Source organism: Humulus lupulus, chromosome 4, assembly GCF_963169125.1.
Source record: "Humulus lupulus chromosome 4, drHumLupu1.1, whole genome shotgun sequence".
Classification (NCBI taxonomy): Eukaryota; Viridiplantae; Streptophyta; class Magnoliopsida; order Rosales; family Cannabaceae; genus Humulus; species Humulus lupulus.
This window is the reverse complement of record NC_084796.1, coordinates 144,047,380-144,062,984: the sequence shown is the minus strand read 5'-3', so window position 1 is coordinate 144,062,984 and position 15,605 is coordinate 144,047,380. Positions and strand designations below refer to the sequence as shown.

The 15,605-nt window shown below is 36.1% G+C and overlaps 1 long non-coding RNA gene across 1 annotated transcript; it reads left to right on the top strand.

The window, feature by feature from the left end:
- The first annotated feature begins 225 nt into the window (after positions 1–225).
- Positions 226–1,412, top strand: LOC133829207 (uncharacterized). The gene is made up of 3 exons (XR_009891618.1): positions 226–407; positions 611–728; positions 900–1,412. It is a non-coding gene; the product is annotated as an uncharacterized LOC133829207 (long non-coding RNA).
- The last annotated feature ends 14,193 nt before the right edge of the window (positions 1,413–15,605 follow it).

Sequence of the window (15,605 nt, the reverse complement as noted above, 5' to 3'; positions counted from 1 at the left end):
AAGAAAGGAGTCCTCATTCTGAGTGAGGTAATTTAACTTTATATTTTCTCTGAGTTTGCATGGTAGGTTTTTTCCATTGTTAAATTCATCAGAAAAGCTTAAATTATCAATAAAAAAAGAAAAAGGAAAAAAAGAATACTTTGTTGTGAATTCTGTTCAACGCATTGTCTTCATAGTTCTTCGGGCTTGCATCTTCTTGTTTATTCCATTTAAATTTAGTTTGCAGGTGCAGGACAATCGCTCGATGCTGGTGCCATTTTAGTAAATCCATGGAATATCACAGAAGTTGCTGCTTCCATTGCTTATGCTTTGAATATGCCAGCTGATGAAAGAGAAAAGAGACACCAGCATAATTTCATGCATGTAACAACTCATACATCTCAAGAATGGGCTGCAACCTTTGTTAGGTATGCTCATATATAGCATTAGCATCAGCATGTATGATTTATAGATAATGAAACCTTCTCAATGTGGAGATTGACATGTATTCTAGGATTTCAAATTTCACTTCTGTTCTAAGAAGCAAAAATATTTATTTGTTCATACTAACTAGTGTTTCTTTTTCAGGCTTTATTCTAATCTAGTGTTATTTTTTGTTTCTCCATTTCAGTGAACTTAATGATACTATTGTGGAAGCTCAACTAAGGACTATGCAAGTTCCACCTCTACTTCCTATGAAAGAAGCCGTTGATCACTATTTGGAATCCAATAATAGATTGCTTATACTGGTAGACATCTTTCTCTTGCTACACTTTACATGCTGGAATTTTATATGATATCTGTTTTTCATTTCTATATTTTCATTTTCCATGTTCAATTATGTACAAATTGGGTAAGTGAAGTAAAACTTATAAAGTGACAGTGTGTTAATTTGTGTAATTTACTTTTCTTTTTTTCAGATGGAATAACAAATATACTGGTAGAAATGAATGTTATAACACCACATGCTTTTGTTTCATAAGTTTGGTTTACCCACATCGTGAAAATATTGTGGGTAATCAACCAACTTATGAAGAGTTAGTTGAACGACTTAATGATACAACTTCCCGCCTTAATGCTACTAACGAACAACTTAGTGTAGTTGTGGATATACTTCGTCATAACAATTTGATGGCACCGCCTCCACCACCTCCAACAGACCAAGCTTCAAATGCAAATTTAAGAGAGTCGCCATCTATTTCAGTTCGGGAGTCACAAGATGATTCTTAGTTTATTTACATTAATTTACTAAGGAATGAACTTTATGAAGTTTTTTTTATTTTGGTAGGGGTAACCTTAAAATGATAACTTTATGACTTATTTTAGTATTAAACATTATAAAGAATTTTAGCATTAAACATTTTATTATTGAATGGTTTTTTTCTAGTTTATTTCTAATATATAACATTTATAAATAACTGTTATTATCTTTTACCTACACATAACCATTAAATTTGAACAAAATATAAATTGTGTAACAAACCAATAAAATAATGCTATGTGGGCTAATAAAATGACACCACGTAGGATGCCACATATGATGCCACGCAAAATGCCACATAGGATGCCATGTAGGATGTCACATATGATGCCACGTAGGATGCCACATATGATGCCACATCATCAGACACGTAAAACTACAAAAACCATGTCAGCATACACGTAGGATGCCATGTCATCAAACACGTCATCTGATGACTCATCAATTGATTTATAACTTAGTGGGGTCCACTGATTCTTTTACCTACCAGTGTTAATAAGCATAGGTAAAGACTCTTTCCCCACTAACTTTTACCTACCAATCTCTACCAATTCAATATTGGTAGGTAAACCATATTACCTACCATTAGGCTAGTTTTACCTACACTTATAATTGGTAGGTAAAGACCCCATTTTCTTGTAGTGAAAGGGAAGCCTTGATTCCTACATAAAATGATGGATTGTTACCATATATAGCTCACGATTCTATAGCTACATAATCATGAAATCCTGTCAAATTGAAGAATTCTTTTAGGAAAGTTTCCTTGTGGGCTTAGGTCAATTTAGACCGTGTATTAGCTACCCAATATGAGTATAATGACTATAAATACTCATAGTGGATGCTAGGTTTTAGTTACCTCTTTCTGTATTTCATTCTTATTGTAAAAGAGAGTCTTTGTTTTGTAGAGGTGAGTGAGTTCAACTCTACCTCTGTTTTTCAGTGTCCTTGTAATTGTTTTGAGTCTTCATACAGTTCTACAAAGGAGGAGAACACAGTGAAAACCTTCGGGAGAAGGTTCTTTAATCCTTCAGGAGAAAGTGGTTCAAGTCTTGCTTTGGGAGGAAGCAAGCACACTTCAAGCAAATCGAAGGGAGTTCATATTCTTGAAGGTTCAGCAAGGTTCATTTGTCAAGGTGGAATACATCAAGCTTGCGGCATATAATAAGAGGGAGTCTATTTATGCATAAGTCAAAAACTTTGTATTTTTGAGATCTTACTAATGAATCTTATCTCTGGGCGTGGCCCCGTGGACTAGTAACAATCTCTAAGGATTGTTGATACCGCGTATAAAAACCTTGTGTGTTTTTATTTTCTACACTTTAGTTCTTTTCTGGTTTTCTAGTATGTAGTTACAGAACCCTGGCCTGTAGCTACAAAATATATGTTTTAGTACCAACTTAATTATTCCACATTTAATTAATTGATTAATAAAATAATAAGTTGGTAATTATAAAATACGGAATTTCACCTTTGACATTTTCACTTTGGTCATATTTGCTATGATAGGATTCAAAGACTAACAAAGGTTGGGCCTTTGAGGGAACTCACCTATGGTGACCTACCTGTTTGTGAATCTAATCTCGAGGGTAGAATGACAAAGCGTCCATTCCCTGTGATAGGAAAAATGGCCAAAGAACCACTAGGGCTAGTATGTTCAAATGTCTGGGGACAAATGAATTTTCAAGTGAGGGGTGGTTATGAGTATTTTGTCACATTCATCGACGATTGCTCTAAAGACTCATGTAAGTACCTAGAGCATAGGAATTCTGAGAATTTGTTAAGAAGTTCAAAGAATTCATTGCTATGGCTTTAAAACCAAATTAGGTAAAACGTTAAAGATCTTGTGACGTGATAGGGGTGGAGGATATTTGGATAATCAGAACCAAGATCTTTTAATTGAACTTGAAGAATTGTCTAAAACAACTGCCCCAAGGACTTCGCAATAGAATAGTGTTGTTGAGCGGTTTGAATCGTGCGTTTATGAATATGTGAGTTCTATGATAAATTATTTAACTCTACCAACTTCTTCCCCAGATCCTTTATGGAGATATACTACCTAGACCGCATGTGAGATTTTTTAAATGGTGTGTCGTCTCAATGTCGTCTCCATGACACCACTAGAATTATGGAATGGTCGTTAACCTAGTTTACGTCATTATGGAATTTGAGGGTGTTCTGTTTATGTCGTGAGGAAAAAAGTAGGAAAGCTAGAACAATGAACCAAGGTTTGCTTGTTCGTTGGCTATTCTAAAGGTACTTAGGGTGGTCTATTTTATAGTCCAGTAGGCAAGAAAGTGTTTGGCTCTACAAATGCTACTTTTCTGGATACTACATAATGAATTTCAAGTACCGTAGAAAAATAGCATTAGATAGAAAAATAATAAACTATTGTTCCATCTTCACCGACGCAAGTCGATGAAAACAATTTAGATTTAGAAACCACTAATCCAAGTCAGAAAGTTACGGTGCCTCGTCATAGTGGGAGGGTTTCTCGGAACCCGATACCTATGATATGGATAGTGAAACCCAAAAGTTTGTTGGGGACACAAGTAACAATGATCAATTGGCCTTTAAATAGACAATGGGTAAGTCTGAAAGGGATCATTGACTCAAAGCCAAGTACCAGGAAATAGAGTCTTAGTACTCTTAATTTTTCTGAGATCTTGTACATGTGCCATTGGACTTTAGGCCCATGGGGTGCAAGTGGATCTATAAGAAGAAGAGAGGAGCTGATGGAAAGGTTGAGACATTTAAGGCTCGACTCGTGGCAGAGAGAGAAAGTTGATTTAGAGAAAACTATTTCTCCGGTAGCCCTGTTAAATTTTTATTTAGTATACTCTTATCCATAGCCACAACTCTTGATTAAGAGATAAGGCAAATGGACATCAAAGAAGCATTTTTAATGGCTATCTTGATGAGACCATTAACACGGATCAATCAAACAGATTTAAAGTAGTTGGACAAGAAAGTCGGCAAATTGAGTAGGTCAATCTATGGACTTAAACAAGCTTCGCGCTCTTGGAATTAAGGTTAAATGGAAATATTAAGACCTGAGCTTTTGAACAAAATGTAGTTGACCCTTGTGTTTAACAACATAGGGAAAAAGACATTGTAGTGTTCTTAATCCTTTATGTAGATGATATCTTACTCATTGGAAACAATGTCAAGAAATTATCAGACATAAAGAACTGGCTGGAAACGAAATTCTACATTTTGTTGTAGCAAGTCGTGTTCTTGGTATCCAGAACATCAGGGGGCAATAAAAAACTGTATTTTGGTTCTAGCTTAAGCGACCTACTGTAGTGAGGTGCTTGGTCATTACTCTGTAACAAATTCCAAGAAAGGATGTGTAACGACCCAAAATTACTAATAAGGCTTAAGGGCCTTGATTAGTGTGCCGGGAGGGCATAACTGGATTATGTGTGATTTAAGTGATTAAATGCATGATTAAGTGATAAGCATGCTTATATGATTATTTGGATGTATGAGATGCATGATTATGAGTATTAGTATGCATGTAGGCCCTGATTAGGTTATAAGGGCATAATCGTAATTTTGGCTCATTGAGGGCATAAATGTAAATATTTGTGATAAATTTTTGATACCACATTATTATGTGGATATATTCGCAGCTTGTGACTCGAGGCGATCCTAGTGAGCGGTTTAACGGAAAGGTCACGGTGGAGATTTATACCTGGTTCAGAGTGAGCCTAGGGGTATTTTGGGAATTTGGAAAATATAGTGGAGGCTATTTGATATTGAGGAAAATAATTGGTGATTAGTTAGGTGTTGGGAAGTAAACAATAATTTTTAGGGCCACTCAAGGAATTAGCGGGAATTGAAAACAAATGACCAAAATACCCGTAGAATGTTTAAAAGCTTAAGTATTAATGGGAGGGAAAATGGTCATTTGGTTTAAATAAAGGGATAAATGATATGCTGCTTTTATGGACTTAGTGAAATTGTTAGAAAGTGTGAGAAGCTGAAGGAAAGAGGCAGAAGGAAGAAAGAAAGAAAGAAAAACAAAACACCTAAGCTTACCTTATTTTCTCTCACTCGGTTCCCTTTTTCTTCACCATCTCTTGAGGAATTTTGAAGCTTTAACTCAGGAAAGCTTGGGCTGGAGCTCGGGGCTAGGATCCTTGGTGAAGCTAAGAGATTTAGCAGGAGTTAATTACTCAATTAAGGTAAGGTTTAAAGCTATGTTGAGATTGCTGAGTTTTGGTGAGTTTGGTCTGAATTTTCTAACCTTGATGAAGTTGATTATGATCTTGAACTTTGGATGGGAATTCAAGGTATTAAGCTTGAGGAATTGATGAGCATATTAAGGCTAGAAGGGCAGCTTAGTGTCGAATTCCCCACTTAAGGTAAGAAATTCTAAGCTTGAACACTTGAGTTTCTGGGTTGTTCTAGTATTCTAGTTGAGTTCTTGAGTCTTGGATTCAAATCTTGTTTTCTTTGTTCGATGGTGCATGTGGCTAAGTTTTGGGTTGTTGGGTTATGTGGGGTGAGATATAGATGATGGTAGACTCAATTTGGTGTGTGGTTGAGGTTTGGAGGGGTTTTGGAGAGTTTTAAAGAGAAAAACATATTAAAGTATTATTCAAATTAAAGAGAAAGATAGAAGAGAGAAAACTCAGTGATTAATCGTGCAATCCAATCTTCTTCACTTGACTTGTGATCCTCTTGATTCTCTGCTTAATAGCCTATGTAAAATTTCTCTAAGTCCCCTAGGTCGAACTCTAAAAGACCTATTTATAATTATTTTAAAATTGCCTTAAAAATGTATTTAAAATGTATAATTATCTAAAAGACCTATTGGACTCCCAACAAACTTGAATTTCCAACAATGTTGTCCGGCTCAGTGGCATTGTTTTCTTTGCAATTCTTGTAGAGCCACATTGCTAAAAAACTAGGGCTGCGACGTTTGAACATTTTTCACCATTTATCACTCTTCTTTGCTTCCCAAGCTCTCAAATCAAACCCAACTTCAAATAAATCCTCTAAAATCCTTCCAAATGCCTCCAAATACGTGATTGGTCCCCAAAAATCCTAAGGAATCGAAATCAAACTAAACAAAGCTTAAGAATAAAATCAAGTATATTTATTTGAAGAAAACAACAATATTTAAATACACAATCATATGTTCACTTATCAACATCTCAAAAATCAGAAATCAAAAGAAGAATAAGAAAAAAAAAAGCAAAAACTTACTTGGCACATTGTTCTCGTCTCGTGAACCAATGCTCCGTCTTCCCCGCGTACCGCCGCACGCCATCACTAGAAAACTGAGAAAGGGAGTATGATGGAGAGAACATGAGAGAGAGAGAGAGAGAGAGGGAGACCAAGTGGAGAGGGGAAACAAGAGAAACTATGTAAGAGAGAAGAGATGAGACAGAGAGAAGAATGAAAAGGGCTTAGGCTATGTAATTAGGTTTAGGGTTAATTTTTTAAAAAAAAATATAATAATAATAAGCTACTGAAATGGGCATTGTCTGTTTCCATATACAGTTGAGGACACGAACAATGCCCGTCTCCATGTACAATTAACAAAGCAGGCACCATTTCCACAAATGATCTATGGTAACGGACATTGCCCGTTTCTAAATGTTTTTTTTTTTTAAGAATCGAGTTTTTCCCGTTATCATAAATATATATGTAACATCCAGTAAAGTCCGATGCCATAGAGTGCGTATTTTCGTGGGTGTTGCGAAAAGTGATTTTTGTAGTAGTGATAAGCATGGATCTCTTGCTCGAAGTCAACATTTTATTAATGGATGAGCACATCACATTACATTTTAGAGTGGTCAAAGGTGTGCATCATTTTCTTTCCACCACTAACATATGAGACCCCAATTAGAGAAACTTGCAGTTTTGACTGTTCTACCTTCCAATTCGTTCAAGATGAATGTGGACGATGCCTTGGACTCCCAGCTTGGTTTTGTTGGTCTTGCTTCTATAATGAGAGCTTATCATGGCTTCCCTTGGGCTTGTTTTTACTAAGAAGTTGGAGGGTTTCTTTTCTCCTACACTACTTGGCACTTAGTGTAAGCCTCCATTCGATAGCTGGTCTTGGTGTCCATGTTACTATATTTGAAAGTGATGTTGAAGCTGTTGTAATAACAATGTCCTTTCTCAACTTTTTATTTTCTTCTAAGTGGAGTGGGGTTTCTTTTATCTTATGTTAGGGGCATTCATCATCTATCACTCCAGGAGCATATTTAGTTCATGTATTGCGATTGTTATTATAACAAGAGGGCACAATGTATTAAAAGTTTGTTTGATTGGAGTCTACCTTATATTCAAACCAATTTACTTATTACTGACTTTTTTCAATGAGTATTGGTCTATTATAAAATAAAATAAAAAATCTATCTATTTATTTGCTCTCTTATTCTCACTACAAAAAAGGAGACTTTTGCCGGCGCAAATTTGCGCCGGCAAAAGTATGGTTTTGCGCCGGCAAAAACTATGGAGTTTTTGCCGACGCAATTTTGCGCCGGCAAAGAATTGCGTCGTATCTCCGTCGCTAATGTCACTTTTGCCGACGCAAATATAATGCGCCGGCAATGGACTTTTTTGGCGACGAAAAAATACGCCGGTGAAAATATAAATGCGCCGGTAAAAAAGTCTGTCACAATATTGTGGAAAACACTTTTAGCGGCGCAATAATGCGCCGGCAATAGTTTAATTTTTTAGTGGCGCATTTTTGCGCCGGTAAAAGTGTATATGTGAAGGTAAGATTGAAACTCTTTGCCGACGTAATTTTGCGCCGGTAAAAGTATTTTTAAAATAATAATTTTTATTAAATTATTAATATTATTTTCAATATATTAATATTAATTAATAATTTTCAATTTTAATATATTAATAATTATTTAATTTTTTAGTAATATTATTTAATTAGAAATAAAAATAAAATTAAAATTTTATAAATAAATAAACAAAAAATTACAACTATTAATATTTATTGTCTCCACCAAACATTAAAATATAAAAGTAATTTAGTAAAATAAATGTCTCATAAATTAAATTTTAAATAAATAGAAAAAAAGTTCTACAAATGAGTACTGGCCGCCTCATCATTCCCGCCCCCATCAGCATCATCGTCCTCGTCCGAATCCTGGTCTGGTAAGTCAACAGTAAAACCAGGAGCCAATTGACCAACCTGCTTCAACAAAGCACTGAGCAGGAGATCTTGACGCCGTTGACGACTCTCAAGTTTAGTCGTATGCTTCTTTAGGTTCTGATTTTCTAGCATAATGTCCTGATTTTGCTGCAAAATGGTGTCCACTTCAGGTGGCAATTGCCCGGACATTTGAGAAGTTGACGAAGATGCTGCCCTCTTTGCGCCAATTGCCTTCAACCTAGGCAACCCCCCAAACCCTTTCTTATAACGCGAGCGGGGTCCAAGGACATCCGTGACAATATCCATATCAGGCGGGAAATGACCGTCGACATTATCGCCGACACAAGAAGCAGCAGATGATGCAGGGGCCGTACTCTGCGATGCTCGACGTTCGGTCATCTCATTCTGCACAATAAAAAGCACGTATTTCGAATTCCAATATAACATTATTTGAAAACCTAACTTATAAATTTTTAATATAACAACATATAAAATATAACTTTATTATCTATCTGCCAACATCCTATCATTAATGACTGCAGACCAGTGACTGAAAAAGAATGTAATTAATTTTGTTCCCGTATCAGGGAGCAAGTGGGCTAAAGTAAATTTGGTCATGAAAATCCATATCTGAATCAAAATCATGAAGATGTTGTTGATATATACGATAAGTGCAGTTAATTCCATTAATGAGGAATTTACGTCTCCAAACATATACATCAACTATATTTACATGTTTTTGATTCAGATATGGATTTTCATGACCAAATTTACTTTAGTCCACAAGCTCCCTGATACGGGGACAACATTAATTACATTCTTTTTTTATCTTAGTCCACAATCATTAATCATAAAAATATTGGCACATAGATTATAAAGATTTCATTGTTAAAAATTTAATTAATAATTAATAAATAATTACTAATTGACAACAACAATTAATAATTAATATTTATTAATTATTTACTAAACTTTTTTAAAGTTAAATGATCATAAATTAGTTAAGGTTATGCAACTTACATGTTTTGTCGTCGCTGCATCACTAATCCACTTATCCTTCTTCTTGTGCAGGTGCTCGAATGTGTCGATCATGCTCGGGAGCTGGCCAGTAGATGGGTCCATCTAAAAAAGCAAATTATTTAAACATTGTGACATTTATAATATTTTCGTAAATGTAAGGATATAAGTTATTATAATTTACGTGATCATAAACATGGGCAACGATGGATTTGGAACCGTGTCCTCCTGGTATGGTCATTTTAGCTCGAGCTTCTTTATTTTTCTTCGATATACGCTTCAAAAAGAAAACAGTACTCATTAATCTAAATTGTAATTTTATAATTAAAAATTAATGTAAAATGTACGGCATACCTGGTGAGAATCAGAAACCCAAAAATCACACAGAACTGCCCAATCAGAAGAAGTGATCGACACAAAAGGTTTTGACTTCGCTCTCTCATTGTCCACCTCTCCTCCAACATCTACCCAGTGTTTCTTCATCGTGTGGCGCCAATCAGTCAGATGTTTTTGCATTTGTCTTACCATGGCATCGTTGATTACTGGATTGTCTTCTGGATAAATGAATTTTTCCTAAAATCACAATTAAAATTGGAATTTGTTAAAATATTTTGAAGATAGACAAAATATTTAATAATGAGTTATTAAAGGTTTAAAGAATGCTTACAGATAGTCTCTTTCGAATAACTTCGATATCAGCTGGTTTTACTTGTTCCCAAGCTAGTGTAGTTGGGGGTACGGTGCTACGCAAATAACGAGCCATAGAATTGTTGAACCACTTGCCGTACTTTTGAATAGCTTTTCCAGTTTCTTTATCAAACTCTACTTTCAAATGAGTAACTTTTTTGATGGCCAGCTCCTTCTCGATATTGGCACCGTAATAAGCTCCCCTGCCTCTCTTGGAGCCACCACCTGTGTCATTACTTGTTTCGGCCATTCTACATTAAAATATTCATTAATTAACTAATTCAAATTATGTATGTCTATTGTTTTTTGTTATAAAATTAACATTTATTCATTATGGTATTTCCAAACCTACCCTATTCCGACCTAGTGGATCCCTTGGAGATAGTAAGAAGTCATGTACTTCTCCTCAGTTTTTTAAAATGTTTATCAAACATTTTAAAAAAATGAGGAGCAGTACATGAATACATTGTCTATCCCCAAGACATCCACTAGGTGCATCACTATTATTTTTTGTTATTGAATTAACATTTTATTACTTATTGTCTTTCCTAACCTACCCTATTCCGACCTAGTAGATCCCTTGGAGATAGTAAGCAGACATGTGTGACTACACACTTTTTCAAAATATTTCATCAAACATTTTGAAAAAATGAGTAGCAGTACATGAATACATTGTCTATCCCCAAGGCATCCACTAGGTGCATCACTATTATTTTTTGTTATTGAATTAACATTTTATTACTTATTGTCTTTCCCAACCTACCCTATTCCGACCTAATAGATTCCTTGGAGATAGTAAGCAGACATGTGCGACTACCCATTTTTTCAACATATTTCATCAAATATATTGAAAAAATGAATACCAGTACATGAATACATTGACTATCCCCAAGGCATCCACTAGGTGCATCGCTATTATTTTTTGTTATTGAATTAACATTTTATTACTTATTGTCTTTCCCAACCTACCATATTCCGACCTAGTAGATCCCTTGGAGATAGTAAGCAGACATGTGCGACTACCCATTTTTTCAACATATTTCATCAAATATATTGAAAAAATGAGTACCAGTACATGAATACATTGTCTATCCCCAAGGCATCCACTAGGTGCATCACTATTATTTTTTGTTATTGAATTAACATTTTATTACTTATTGTCTTTCCCAACCTACCCTATTCCGACCTAATAGATCCCTTGGAGATAGTAAGCAGACATGTGCGACTACCCATTTTTTCAACATATTTCATCAAATATATTGAAAAAATGAGTACCAGTACATGAATACATTGACTATCCCCAAAGCATCCAATAGGTGCATGTGTACCTATATCTAATACTATCATTAATTAATGATAATAAATAAACTTTTCATTGAATTAAATAAAAAGTTACATACACTTGTTTAAATTACATATCACTGTCCTCGTCATCACTAACTACAACATCATTACGAACATCACTATCACTATCACTATCGACTAGAACATTATCGTCATCCTCATCGTCTTCATACTCGACCAACGTGTCGTCTTCAAATTCAACTTCATCATCGACAACAAATTCATCTGAACCTTTGCCAACCAAATCATCAACGTTGTGCACTTCAGTGGCATTGACATCAACCCGATCATACTGAAGATTATCAAAAATTGGAAGTTCTACCCACAACTGAAATGAAGAAGAATTAACTTCTTGCAATATTGGTATATCATTTGTGGTCTCAGTATCATCAACATCGGAATTTGTGAAATCCCATACATTCCTTGGAATGTATTCATTAACGAGCCTCCAATCATCCCCATTTTTCACATCTCGAAGATAATACACCAACTTCGCTTGAGATGCGAGAACGAAAGGATCATCTTTATAACATTCTTCTTTCACATATACGCTCGTAAAATTGGATTCCACTTTAATTCTACTTGTATTGAACCATCTACACTTGAATAGGACAACACTGTAACCCATCAAGTAGGACAATTCAATTACTTCTTCCAAAACTCCATAGTAGTTCACTCCTTCCTCACTTGGCACCATTACACCGCAATTTTGTGTTTTAAGCTTCATATCATGACCACGAGTCACAAATTTCACACCATTCACTATCATCCCTGGATATGAATACACGGTGCCGCTTGATTTGTTTGCGAGAGCATACAATTCATTATTCACTTCAGTAGGTGTTGACTCATGCAAACCGTTCACCTATCAACATTAACATTGAAAGTTAGTTTTGGATTGACTAATTGGGGTTTCAGAAAAGAATTGACTAATATACATACTCTTTCTTTGAACCACTGAGGAAAATCAGTTTTTTGTTGAACTTCAAGATTCAAGCCCCCCCGTCTTCTTAATTCATCCATATGCTCACTACAAATGAACAAAAAAACTATGATTTTGGCATTTACTCAGTATATAAACCAAACATCATTATTGAAAAAATACTAGAAAACACACCTAAGGTACTCCTTAATTTCGGCACAATTGTTCAAGATATACCACTCAGCCTTTTGCTTTAACTGCGGATTGAGGAGCATATTTGATTTCTTACCAAATGGACGACCAACAACCTTATAAATAGAATATTCCCGATTTGGTTGGGATTCAACGCGATCGTCATTCCTCTCAGGTCGATTGAATCGAGTCTCAACCCCCCGCAGGTACATTGAGCAAAAGGTTAAAGCCTCGTTCACCACGTAAGCTTCTGCGATTGAACCTTCAGGACGTGCACGATTTCTTACATATTGTTTATAAACTCCCATCGAACGTTCAATGGGATACATCCACCTAAAGTGCACGGGACCGCCAAGAATTGCCTCTTTCGGAAGGTGCAAAACCAAATGCACCATAATATCGAAAAATGCTGGAGGAAATATCATTTCCAACTTGCATAAAATGGTGATAATGTCTGTCTCCATCTTCTCAAGGTCTTTCACATTCAAAGTCCGTGCACAAAGTTTTTTGAAAAAACCGCACAACTCAATAATTGGCTTCCGAACTTCCGGAACCAAAAACGACCGAAGTGCGGCGGGCAACAACTGCTGAAACAACACGTGGCAATCATGTGATTTCAACCCAGTTATCTTGCCATCATTGACATTGACATTCTTCGAAAGGTTTGCAGCAAAACCGTCCGGGAATTCAACTGACTTCACAAATTCACAGAAAACTCGACGCTCCGGGACACTGAGGGTGTAACTGGCGTGCGGTTTCTTCCACTTGTTTCCCTCTTTGCGGAGGTGGAGTTTTTCCCTAATTTTCATGTCTGCTAGATCAAGTCTTGCCTTGTCAGTGTCTTTAGATTTTCCCTCTAAGTTCAACAAAGTTCCCAAGACACTGTCGCAAACATTCTTCTCAATGTGCATTACGTCCAAATTATGCCTCAACAATAACTCCTTCCAATAATCAAGCTCGAAAAATATGCTCTTCTTCGACCAATTAAGTTCAATCGGAGCCCTTTTGCGTTTCACACCACCAAATTCTTTGTGTTTCCCAGGATGTCTAATCAACAAATTCTCTAATTGCTTCAAAACATCATCACCGGAGTAATGTTTCGGTGGTGGCCTGAGTTCCCTGTTACCGTCGAATAGTGCTCGTTTGCTCCTCCATTCATGATCCATATCAAGAAATCTCCTATGGCCAATGTATGCAATTTTACTTCTAATCCCTACAGAGGGAGTTTCTTCATTGCATGTGGGACACGCCTTGTACCCTTTTGTGCTCCACCCAGACATCATAGCATAAGCTGGGTAGTCGTTAATGGTCCACAAGACTGCTGCACGCATATTGAACAATGTACTATTGTATGCATCTCTTGTCTCGACACCATTCATCCATAACTCCTTCAACTCGTCAACCAAAGGTCTCATATAGACATCGATATCTTTTCCAGGTGAAGAAGGACCTGGAATAAGAATAGACAACATTAATGACTGTGGTTTCATGCACTTCCACGGCGGCGAGTTGTATGGGACAAGTATTACAGGCCACATGCTGTAAGAGTTGCTCATGGTCCCAAAAGGATTGAAACCATCTGTAGCCAACCCAAGCCTAACATTTCGAGGTTCGGCTGCGAAAGATGGGTACAACTCATCAAGGTGCTTCCACGCCTTACTGTCAGCGGGGTGCCTCATCACACCATCTTCCCTTGGCCTTTTAGAATAGTGCCATCTCATATCCTTTGCAGTATATCTGGAACTGTACAGCCTTTTCAATCTCGGCGTCAACGGAAAGTACCGCATGACCTTATGGGCCACTTTCTTCCCGTTCCCACAATTATCTTGCCAGCGACACTCACCACAAACCGAACAGAATTCCAAATTCGCATTCTCCTTCCAAAACAGTGCACAGTCATGCTTGCAAGCATCGATGGACTCATATCCCAATCCAATACTCCGCAACTTTGCCTTCGCCTCATAGCTAGACTTAGGTAAAATTGTTCCGTTAGGCATAGCGTCGACTAACAATTCCAGCAAACCATCAAAGTAATGATTGCTGCACTTGTTAATTACTTTGAGATGCATCAGCTTCACCAAGAAGTTCAACGCGGAATACTTTCGGCAACCCGGGTACAGTTCACTTGACATCTCCTTAAATAAATTGTCATACTTGTCGCGATGTTGAGGATCATCTTGGGGAGGATCATTATAGTTTCCATGGGGAACGTCATCTTCAGCGTAAACATCCTCCAGGATATCCGCTATCTCATCTCTATCATGATCTCGTACCACAGCTGGTGGCGACGGCAGCGCCTCTCCATGGTAATGCCACACTTTGTAGGACTGTACGATGCCATTGTTGAATAAATGCATCGAAATTGCATTTATAGGCTGGAACTTAACATTCCCACATTTCTTGCACGGACAGCGAACCAAACCCCGATCGTTCAACTGATTTTTGGCGATATCGAAGAACTCCTTAACACCATTTCTATACTCCAGAGACCAACGATTCCTCGCACTCATCCAGCTTCTGTCGCTTGCCATCTTTAAGCGAAATAATTAAAAAAATATTAATAATTGTCTTAAAATAAGGGAAATGATAGTCAAAGTATTTCATGACTGTTTGTCTCCCTAATTATCACTAACTGATAATAATATCCTATCTCTGGCAAAAATAATTATTTATAGAGATATTTCCGGCTAAATTACTCAAACTTACAACTTACTAACACTTAAATGACACGTGACACCACATGATTGGTACACATTATTATTATTATTATTTTAAATAATTTTTCATAAAAAAAAACATTTTATATTTTTTATTTTTTAAAAAAAATCCAATTTATTGTTTTCCAATTTAAAGGTAACAAAAAATAATTTTTTTTTTCATTTTTTACAAAAAAAAAATCAAATTTGCTGCTTTTAATCAATTATTTAGGATTAAGTAAAAAAAATATTTAATCTTAAATTATTGCTTAGATTTTAAACAAAATTACTTAATCTTTAATTGAAAACAAGTAGACAAAATGATAAATAGGAAGATTTTAATAATAATAAATTAAAAATTTTGAGGATATTAACAAT